The sequence below is a fragment of the Rhinatrema bivittatum genome, chromosome 9 (assembly GCF_901001135.1).
Source record: "Rhinatrema bivittatum chromosome 9, aRhiBiv1.1, whole genome shotgun sequence".
In the NCBI taxonomy this organism is placed as follows: domain Eukaryota; kingdom Metazoa; phylum Chordata; class Amphibia; order Gymnophiona; family Rhinatrematidae; genus Rhinatrema; species Rhinatrema bivittatum.
The window spans coordinates 52,305,186-52,316,199 of NC_042623.1; positions in this window are offsets into that span (position 1 = coordinate 52,305,186).

An 11,014-nucleotide genomic window follows, 5' to 3' on the forward strand; every position below is an offset into this window, starting at 1 on the left:
ATATTAAATTTGAGAAAGTCTGTTACTGACATCTGGTGGCCTGTAAAGTTGACTGTCATTAGACTGAAAAGCATTGGAAGTGGGTAAATAAGCTATGCAAAGGTGTCACTGGACACTTGATTCGGATATGCAGGGAAAGGGAAAATGTACGCTCCAAAGATCAAAAGGCGCCCGACTGTCCACAACACTTGGCCTCACAGTTGCCCATCTGATTTACCTCCTTAAAGGGGTGCCGGGGCTTGCAGGCTGCTGACATTCAGGGTACTGTCAAATAGATTAGGTGGATCTGTGCCTAGCAATGCTCCTGTATACATCAACTACTGTGCTTGGTACAATTAACAGTTCTATATATACTTCTTTCAGTTTTGCCTAAAAAATATTATCCAGGAATGAAAATCAGGTGAAGGAAATAATTTTGTGCTGAATGCACATTATTAACTGAATGTAAAACAGAGAGTTATGTAAAATTCAGAAGATATTAGGGGCCAATTAAGCTATGGTAAAATCAGCCATGAAAGCGAGCGTAGTCCCTCTTCTTGTATTATTAGAAAGGCAGGGATCACAGTCAGTCCCAGGGCTAAGTCCCTGCATTTAGTCAGGAAATCTGTACAGCCCTGGGGCAGGCATTCACTGACAGGAGGGGAGGTTAAATCTCCAGGGCTCAAGGCACAGGGAAGCGACTTGTTCCGTGGATGCGGTATCTGTGGGTGTAAACTGAATAGGTGTAGGTACCTAAAATAAAAGGCTGGACACTCTAGCTGGGTGTTTCAAGCCTAAGATTTTCTGCAGATCTTCCAAGGTAATTAACTGGTAACTGATTCTGGTTAAATCCATGACCACAAATTATTCTCAACAGCTCCTGTACCTGTGAAGGTGTCCCGCAACGCTGAGTCTTGAAATGTTCTTACTGTCCTTGGAATGAGAAGTATCCCAGATAAGTTGGGGTATCTTAGGTGTGGTGAAATCGTTTTCCCAACAATATCTGAGATCCAGATGTACTTCAGATTCTTCTCCTTCTTTGCTGTTTGGGTAGAGACTCCAGTAAGGGTCTCCAAAGGGCACAAAACTTCTTATTCACAATTCTCCTCTCCAGATGATAAATTTAGATCATTTTCTAAAACACTGCGGTGTCGTGAATCACGCGGTGCAGGGGGGTGGACCTGCGAAAGCCGGCTTTCGCACCCAATAGCGCCATCATAAAAGGTGGTGCTATTGGGCGCGAAATGGGCAGCTAAAAGGCTCCTTACCTTTTCACCGTCCACGCTGTCTTTGCAGCGTCCGCCCCGACTCATCCTCTTCCAGGCAGACGTCGCCCCGACTCCGCTCCTTTTTAGCTATCACACGTGAAAAGGTTCTTTTCGCCGGCGAAACATCCCTTTTCGTATGCGCTAGCTTAAAAAAATGACCCCCTTAGACTGAAAGGTCCAAGCAACAAGGAAAAAAATGAGCTCTCCTTTCCCCTAACTATTGGTGAAAAAGAGTGCTAGCAAAATCTTCCTACCAAACCAAAGATAAAAATCTTCACAAGAAGGAAAAAATAGGATTGCCCTGCCATGAGTCACTACTGTCTAGGGATATGCAGGGGAAAAAAGTGTTTCTTTCAGTTTTTTTCTTTTTTTTTTTTTCTTCAGGGTATCATTTCATATTCCGTTTATTTTGTTTCTGTAGTTTGCAGAAATGAAATAAACATTAAAATAATTTAAAAAAAAACAAGGCCTACCCAGGACCCCCGCACCCCCATCTCTCCCAACCCCCAAAATCTGCCGGATCCAGGAATCTCCCCAGTTCCCACTTATCCCACACGTGGGGAATTCTTGTTAAGATGCATGGTCATATATGAAAATGGCACCCTCTGCTCAGGAGGTAGGCACCAGAGTGAATTCATTCTGGCACATCTTCCAAGTAGAGGACATCATTTCAATAGGATATCGGAGAGAAGAGAATGAGTGGAAGCCAGGTCCTTGGGTCTGGGTCCTAGTGAGGGGACTTGTCCTCTGGGCTGGGCCCCGGCATCTAATCTGAGCATGGGCCTAGGCCTTGGTGATGGGATCTGGCCTCAAGGCTGGGTCCAGTGGGTCTGAGCCTCGGCTTAGGCCTTGGTGATGGGATCTGGCTTCAAGGCTGGGTCCAGTGGGTCTGAGCCTCGGCTTAGGCCTTGGCCTTGGCAATGGGACCCAGCCTCCAAGCTAGGCCCTGGCATCAGGCTTGGCTGGGTCCTGGCCCCAGGCCTAGGCCTCGGGTTGGCCACACCGATGGGACCCGCTATAGACTGGGTAAGTGGGGGTCAGGTAGCTTCCTGGCTCCAGCAATTTTGGGAGGGGTGACCCAAGGGGTTTTCCCCTTTTTTTTGAAAACAAAAGTAAAATCAATAAAATCTTGTTGGTTTTTCTATCGCATTATTTTGAAAATGTTATAAAATGAAATAGGAAATGCTGTTTTATTTTCTATTCCATTTCAAACAAATGAACATCCTTACCACTGCCCATCCACTGGGGGCTGAGACAAGATCAGCAGGTCTTCTCTGCTTTTTTCTTTTCCTTCCCAAGGCAGGAACTTTTCCCTCCATGAATCAGGTCTAGGGACTCACAGGAAAAAAAAACCCCTCCAAAACTCAATTCCAAAAATCTCTTAAGCAACCCTATCAGACAGGTTATCAGGAGGTTAGTGAGGCCTAGTGGGTGCTAGGAATAGGGAAAAAAACACAGAAACAAAATGGCTCCTACTCCTTCAAACTCCAACTCAGTACCACACAAATCTCTCTCTCTACCTGTTTTTGTGGAGACCTGGAACTTACTATTCCAGCAGTTTCACTGGAGGTGCCACTGGGAATGGTACCTTCTTCTCCCAACTCCTAACTCATGTCCTAGGCTAGGGCTATCTAGTGGTGATCCCAAGGGGTCACACACCAGTTTATGGTCAATTTTACCAATTGCATTTTCTACCAGAAAACACCACATTAAACACCTAAAGGCCACTAAACCTGGAGCTTTGGGTCAGCCTGGTGGATTAGCTGGTAAGTGCTAAGCATTGACATGTGGATGGTCCCTGGTTTACTGCCTGGGTTGGCTTGGAAATAGAATCCTTGATTCAGTCCATCATGCTCCCTTACTGGCATCATTACAGTCTAAAAACTTACCTTTTTGAAGCTACTTTTAACTTCTAAGCACATCTCTACAATAAATACACTTCTCATTGACTCTTGTTTGTCATGTATTTTTTTGACTTGATTGTAAGCCTTATAAAACAGGGACTGCTCTTGCGTGTGTCTGTACAGCACTGTGTATGTCTCATAGTGCTTTATAAATGACAAATAGTAGTAGTAGTAGTAGTAGACAGGATTCACTGCTCCTGGGTGACAGGGAGTGTTGGCCAGACTCAGGGCTCATGATTACAGGGTTCCAGAAGGAATCTTGGTGCATAGTGCCTGGCCCAGTATTGTTATTGCAATGACAAGACTATATGTAACAAGCTACATTAAACCAGGTTCCTGCCCCCATGAGCTTATCATGTATTTCAGTCTTAACAATGTGGACTGAGGTGCATCTGGATCTGAGTGATGTGTTTTAGACCTGCCAAAAAGGGTTTTTCAACCCTGCAGAACCCGCAAGCCACCACAGCCAAGGTGAAGGAATATAAAAATACAATCAAACCCATGTGTGCTCTCCTGTGAATGACAAATAGTCTGCAAAAACCAGCATCCAGCTCTCACAGTGTTAGCAAGTTGGGAAAAGGACTGACTGTTTAGCCTGCCCAGAGAATAGCACTATATAGCCAGCAAAGTAGGAAGCCAAAAGAATGCTGGGAAACCTTTTAAGGAAGAAAAGGCATAATTTGGCTGGCTCTGTCTGTGGGTGAGGGGCGGGGATGGCCAGAAGTTGGAGCCAGGAGCCAGGAAGAGAGAAGTGTATCTGGCAGTCCTGCAATCAGTAGTTCTTCTGAAGAACTAATTATTAAGAGGGAGAGATAGAAATCTGTGCTTGCTTCATAGCTAAGTTACACATAAAATCCCAACAAGGGACAGAGAAGCCAGGAGTTGAGAGACTGAGAATCTTCCTGTCCAAAGATATAGAGTCCCAGGAGCACATGACTGGATCAGCCTCCTAAGAGACTGAATTAAGTAATCTAAACTTTATACAGAGAGTATCTTAGCAGAGGAGGGATAAGATTTATTTCCTTGCCTTTTGTCACAAATTCAGTATCTCATCTTAACTGCTTCAGCCTTTCAGCTGAAGTCAAGCCAAAACCCTTGTTGGCAGGTACTGGGAAAGAAAAACTGGTGGTCTGTGGCCTTTCTGTAAGAGACTGAAACCAGGTCTGCTTTCTATTTACTACCAAGTAAATCATTTTTGGAAGCTTCCCAGGAGAGAGAGACCTTCCACACACTGCACTGCTCATCTATTTGGTTTGTCATCTAGCCAGCTCCACCATCAAGAGTGACTTCTTCATTTTCTTAATTGTTTTTTCCACACAAAATTTGTATTTGGTACAGCGTGCACCCTTTACCACCCCAACTGGTGACATTGGGGTAGATAACCCCCTCCCCCTTTTTGAGTACTCAGGGTAAAGACAATTTCTGAAAACTGTGTACACTGCTTTTCCCCAAACCTTTCTTTATTAGCGTTCCTTTATTGTTTTTACTATCCACATGAGCATGTTGGTTGCCCTGGCTAACAAGCCATACCCAGTGTTATTTTTGCACTGCCTGATTCTAAATAAGAAAACTGCAATTTTATATTATACTTCACTACCTTATTTTTCCTATTTACTGTTCTGGTTGGATTTATGGTCTACTTACACAATACTAGTAAAAGTATTATTCCTGTGTGACTAGTAAAAGTATTATTCCTGTGTGATGATTTTATCTGGTCTGTGGTGCCAAAAGTAAGAGGTTATTTGGAAAAGGCACGGAACTGTGGTATCAGGGTAACCAGGACTCTGTCTCATCCCCCACTCAGGCTATGAACCTGAAGATAAATCATATAAGTAAATATAATTTCTCATGTGGTACTCTCCACCCCAAGCAGAGGAGTAATTTATAGACCAGACCATGAGGGAGCCACATATACATATTGGAGGCAGGGGAATATAAAATAAGAGGAAAATCCCCTGAGAGTTGAAAATGAAGGCGCATGGTGTCAGATCCTATACTGATTCTAACAAAGCTGGAAGTACAAAAGTGCAGAAGGAAACTGTTGACTCAAAAGAAACCCTGCCGGTAAAGTATCAGCATTATCTCACCGGTGACGCAAGATCCGATGTGCGTCACAAGGTCCCTCACACCCCCCTCCCCCTCACAAGGCAGAGTCACCTGGGATGATTTCTCTCCCATCCCTTCATCACCATTCAGTTGCAGCCCCAGTAGCCCCCATGGGTTGAGCCAAGTTCAGAACTCCCATCAGAATGCTAGAGATCCCTCCTGAGTACTGAAGATCCCCACCTCCTCAGAGTACAAGAAACCTTCACCAAGCAAAGAAGTATCTTTCCATTTCCATTCTACAACAGCAGCAACTCCCATGGAGCCGAGCGCTTTTCCCTCCAATCTCTGGGTTAACCCCTTGGAGCTTCAGGAAGTAGTCCTGAGTTTACTGGACAGCATTTTGTGAACCGGTGCCAGCAGGGAAGAATAGAGGCTTGGTACCTGCTCCCACTGTCCTTCTTGGACCTCTGAGGGGATAAACCAGGGGTGGGAAGTAAATGAATTGGCCAACAGGTGTTTGATAGGGTGGAGGTGGCGTCCTATACTTTGGGGGCTTTTGCATTCTGGATAGGGTCCTGTATTCGGGAGGAAGGCGGCTTGAGTACTGGGGGAAGTCTCCAGTACTCCAGGGATGGGGATGGCTGATGCTGTATTGGGAGGGGAGGGGGGATTAGCCAGAGTAGGGGCTTTCAATCTCCCTCAGAGGGGTGCAGGAGCCAGGGAACATTTATGGTCCACATTGGGCTTTGTGTTAGCCAGCGGAGGCTAACACAAAACATTAACTACTCTTCGGGGAGGTGTAGTTAAACTTCTGCATAACTGGGGACAGGGAGACCCCAAAGCAAATCACGTTGCCTAATGCTATTTGCATTAACTAGGGATGTGAATCGGGCTTCGGACGATTGAAAATATCGTCGATATTTTCAAAATCGTCAGCAATTGGGGGCTCTCCGAAAACAATAGGAAAACCCCACGATATTGATCGTGGGGCTTCCCTTATCATTTTGGGGGAGGGCGGGAAAAAACGGCACACAAAAATAACCCCTAAACCCACCCGACCCTTTAAAAGTAACCCCTTAGCTTCCCCCACCCTCCCGACCCCCCCAAAACCTTTTTACAGGTACCTGGTGGTCCAGTGGGGATCCGGAGCGATCTCCCGTGATCTCCCGCTCTGGGCCATCCTTTGCCCTTACCTTGTGACAGGGTATCCGTGCCATTGGCCGGATCCTGTCACATGGTAGGAGCACTGGATGGCCGACCCCATCTTGTGCTCCTACCATGTGACAGGGGCTGACCAATGGCACCGGTAGCCCCTGTGACATAGTAAGGGCAAGGCTATCGGCGCCATTTTGGTTCCTGGCACCCGACGGCACAAGTGCAGGAGATTGCTCCCGGACCCCCGCTGGACCCCCAGGGACTTTTGGCCAGCTTGGGGGGGGCCTCCTGACCCCCACAAGACTTGCCAAAAGTCCAGCGGGGGTCCGGGAGCGACCTCCTGCACGCGGGCCGTATTGCCAGTATTCAAAATGGCGCCAGCACTAGCCTTTGCGGGTCCAGCGGGGGTCCGGGAGCGATCTCCTGCACTCGTGCCGTCGGGTGCCAGGAACCAAAATGGCGCCGATAGCCTTGCCCTTAATATGTCACAGGGGCTACCGGTGCCATTGGTCAGCCCCTGTCGCATGGTAGGAGCACAAGATGGCGCCGGCCATCCAGTGCTCCTACCATGTGACAGGATCCGGCCAATGGCACTGATACCCTGTCACAAGGTAAGGGCAAAGGACGGCCCGGTAGCCGGAGGACGGCCCAGAGCGGGAGATCGCGGGAGATCGCTCCCGGGACCCCCACTGGACCACCAGGTACCTGTAAAAAGGTTTTGGGGGTGGGGGAAGCTAAGGGGTTACTTTTAAAGAGTCGGGGTGGGTTTTTTGTTTATCGGCTGGGCAGCCGATAAACAAAACGTGATTGGGCCCGATGGGAAAAAACCCACATGTGAATCTGAACCGGAATCCGAACCGATTCCGGTTCCGATTTACATCTCTAGCATTAACCCCATTTTCATATTAAAGAGTTCCTGTGGATATATTTGAATGCAATTTTGCATTAGACCAAATTAATTCTGGGTTAACTTTAATGCAGATAAATGCATGAGTGTGTTAAGGCTAACGCAGCTTTAACATACTTGAAACATGCAGGGCCAGTTCCTCCATTAGGTGAACTAGACAATCACCTAGGACACCACAATTTTGGAGGGCAGCAAACCTCAGAAACCCCCTGGTGTCCTCTACTTATGTTTAAGGCGCACTACCACAAGACAGAAGGAAATGGATGGTGGATATTTGTGGGGGGATGCAGACAGAAAGAAAGCTGGATGGGCATGAGAGTGGAGTGAGTGTGCTGGGAGAGTGGAGAAAGAGAGAAGGTGCTGCAAAGGTGAGGTGGGGTGGAGAGAGGATTCTGGTTAGGTAAGGGGGTGGGTGGAGAGGATGTTGGGCACTGCAAAAAGAGAGCAAAGAGATTGTGGTGATACTGGTGTGCTGAGCAGAAAGTGAAGGGGAGAAAAAGGAGGTGGTACCCCCAACCTTCATGGAGTAGGCAGTATGGGCATGGAGAGAACCCATATGGCCAAAAGAAGAGCTAGAGAAGCACTGAAAAACCCATCAGTCCCTCTCTTCCAAATTTTAAAACAAAGGGAGAGAGGGGAATGAGTCAGATACGATGGACCAGCTCCCTCTATAAACCAGGTCAGAAGGGAGATGTTGAGGTGGTGCGGGGTACTGGCTCAGTTAGTTACCTTGGCTGCCACGTGTAGCTGCCAGAGCTCCTCCACTGCTGCTGCTGCTGCTGCTGCTCCCAGGTCTCAGAGTAAGTCACATCCAGCGCTCGCTGTATGCTCTCCCCATCTCATTCAGCCTGGGGATAGAACAGAAGCCGGAAGGACTCAAAGGAGGAGGCTCCAATACCCAGCAATACATTGAACAGCAATAAAAGAGTAATTCTTCATCCCCTCGTTAAAACTTTACTGATTAATAAAATAAGTCCCATCACTAAAATCCATAATTAATAACATCAGTTACAAACAATCATAATTTTATTTTTTAGAAACCACCCACCAGGCTGTGAAGGCCATGTAGATTCATAAATTGTGTTCTTCACAGCCAGATGATTTTAATGAGGATTAGTATTTGAGTACTTTATTATGCAAAAGATGAAGCAATAATAATTTATTCTCTTTTTTCCATCTTTCCGTCTTTAGTTTTCATTTTTAGGCATGTTTCACAAAAAGCGAGAGCATCTACTGTTGCTGCTGCGTCCATCTGTCTGTCCATCTGTATGTACATTTGTTTGCACGTACAAGGCTGGACTAAAACACAGAGCTGGCAGGCAGAACCTAGCAGTTGTGGGAGCGGCATGTAGCCCAGGCAAGAAGACCCGTAGAGCCAACCACCCCCAACCAACACCCTCCACCACGTTTCTCTGCTCTGTAGACATAAGCTTATTAACGTAAGGCCTGGTCCAAGGCCTGAAGGCAGTGATAGAAGCAGCAGAATGGGATTGTAAAGGTACGTGGGCTGTCAGCCATGTACCTCTCCCAGCCTCTGCCCCCTCCTGGCTTCCAAATGGAAGATGGGACTTGTGAGAGAAATGTGTGCTGACAGATGTTTATTTATTTATTTATTTATTTAACGCTTTTTATATACCGGCATTCGTAGGACACATCATGTCGGTTTACAGGTAACTGTGAAAGGAAATTACAATAAACGATGAAAGAAGGCTAACTAGATAATATACGAAAGTACAAAAATAGAGAGTCAACGAGCAGAAATACAACTTGGTTGAACGAAATGGATTTTGCTTATCCATATTAAAATTAGATATGCATATGAACTTATAAACAATGTTAGGGAGGCGTGTGCACTTATGAACTTAGCATATGAACTTATAAACAATATAAAGGAAGCATGTGCACTTATGTACAATTAAATGCAGGGGCGGGGGGGCAGGGAGGGAGGGAGCGAGGAGGGAAAAAGGGCAGAGGGGGTGGGGGAATGGTGCGGGGGATGAAAGTGGGGCAAGGGGAACAAGGGTACTTTAAAGCAGGGGTACTTTCGAGGATGAGTTGCTAGGGGGTGAAAGGGCGGGGTGGGGGGAGGCTACGGGGCGCTGGAGAGGGGGAAGGGGAAGGGGCAGGGAGGATCTTAACTTTGGCGCTGGAGAGGGGGAAGGGGAAGGGGCAGGGAGGGTCTTAACTTTGCAGGGGATGAGGGTGTGGGGGATGGGGCAGAGGAGGGGATGGGGCAGGGAGGGTGCTGGGGTGTGCGTGCCTTTACAAGCCCATGCTGCTGCTGCCGCTGCTACCACCAGTGGGCCTTGGCGCGGCACCTACTTTTGTCAGTTTATGTCCATGGAGCAGGAAAGAACGGGGAAAAGAGGAACGCTAGAGGCGACCAAAGGAAAGAGAAGCTCGTCATTGTGCCACACTGGAAGCCTAACTTTCAAACCTATTCACGGTAGTACACTTGCACAAGTAAATGGATGCACGGAGATTTATCCTCGCAGTTTATATAATGCCACCTAGTTCTGCTCTGACAGTACGAGCGTATGTTTCAGTATGTGTGTATACATCCAATGCAAGACTGCTTACTTTCTCTAACTATTTTATAAACATACACGCATATAGGGGTAGATTTTCAAAGGGGTACACGCGTAAGATACGCGCATACCCCCCGAAAACCTGCCCCAAGTTCCCCCTGCGCGCACCGAGCCCATGTTGAATAGACTCGGCGACGAGAGCAAGCCCCGGGACGCGCGTAAGTCCCGGGGCTTTCCTGGGGGGGGGGCATGTCGGGGGGCATTTCGCGACAGCGCATCATTCGGGGGCAGGGCCACGGGTGTGGTTCCAGCCCGGGGGCGTTTCGGGAGCATGGTCAAGGCCTCATAATCTGTTCCTGGGCCAGGGAATCACGCGGCCGGCGCACGCGAGTTACGCCTGCCTCGGGCAGGCATAACTTGTCAAACAAAGGTACGGGGGGGGTTTTAGATAGAGCTGGGGGGGGTGGGTTAAGTAAGGGAAGGGAGGGGAAGGTGCGGGGGTTGGAAGGAAACTTCCCTCCGAGGCCGCTCCGATTTCAGAGCGGCCTCGGAGGGAACAGAGGCAGGTTGCGTGGCTTGGCGCGCGCAGGCTGCCGATTTTGCACAGCCTTGCGCACGCCGACCCCAGATTTTAAATACGCATGGCGTACTCTTGTTTGCGCGGGCGTACTTTTATAAAATCTACCCCATAATTTAGGATAAAAAAAACTATAAAAAGTAATAACTCAGATTTATATGCAGAGGAAGGTATTTTTTTAAAGCATACGTGTATACCATTTTGAAAATACTTGCATCCATACTTGGAATCACCAGTTTGCCGTTACCTCCTCCAGTTTACCCAGTCCATCTCCAGTTCACCTAGACCCTCTAGCACATCACCCTGAATTCCCACCACTTCACCCAGGCCGCCCACCTAAAAATTGCAGACAACAGGCAAGTCCAGTTTCACTTGTGCTAGTCAATTAACAGATGTAAAACTGTACGAATGTTTGATAATTTATACAGATATGTCTCTTATAAAATAGCAACTACCATGCATATTTCTTGACCCCTCGCCAGAACGCCCCTAGATTGCCCCTTTTTCACGCCAGTAAAATATGCGCGCAAAATCAAAAATGGACATGTATTTTCAGTGTTGCTAAAATATATGCTGCTTAGTGCATGTATCTGCTGTTTTTCTACGAGGAACCCCTTTGAAAATGTACTCAAAAGTGTGCATGTTACAAC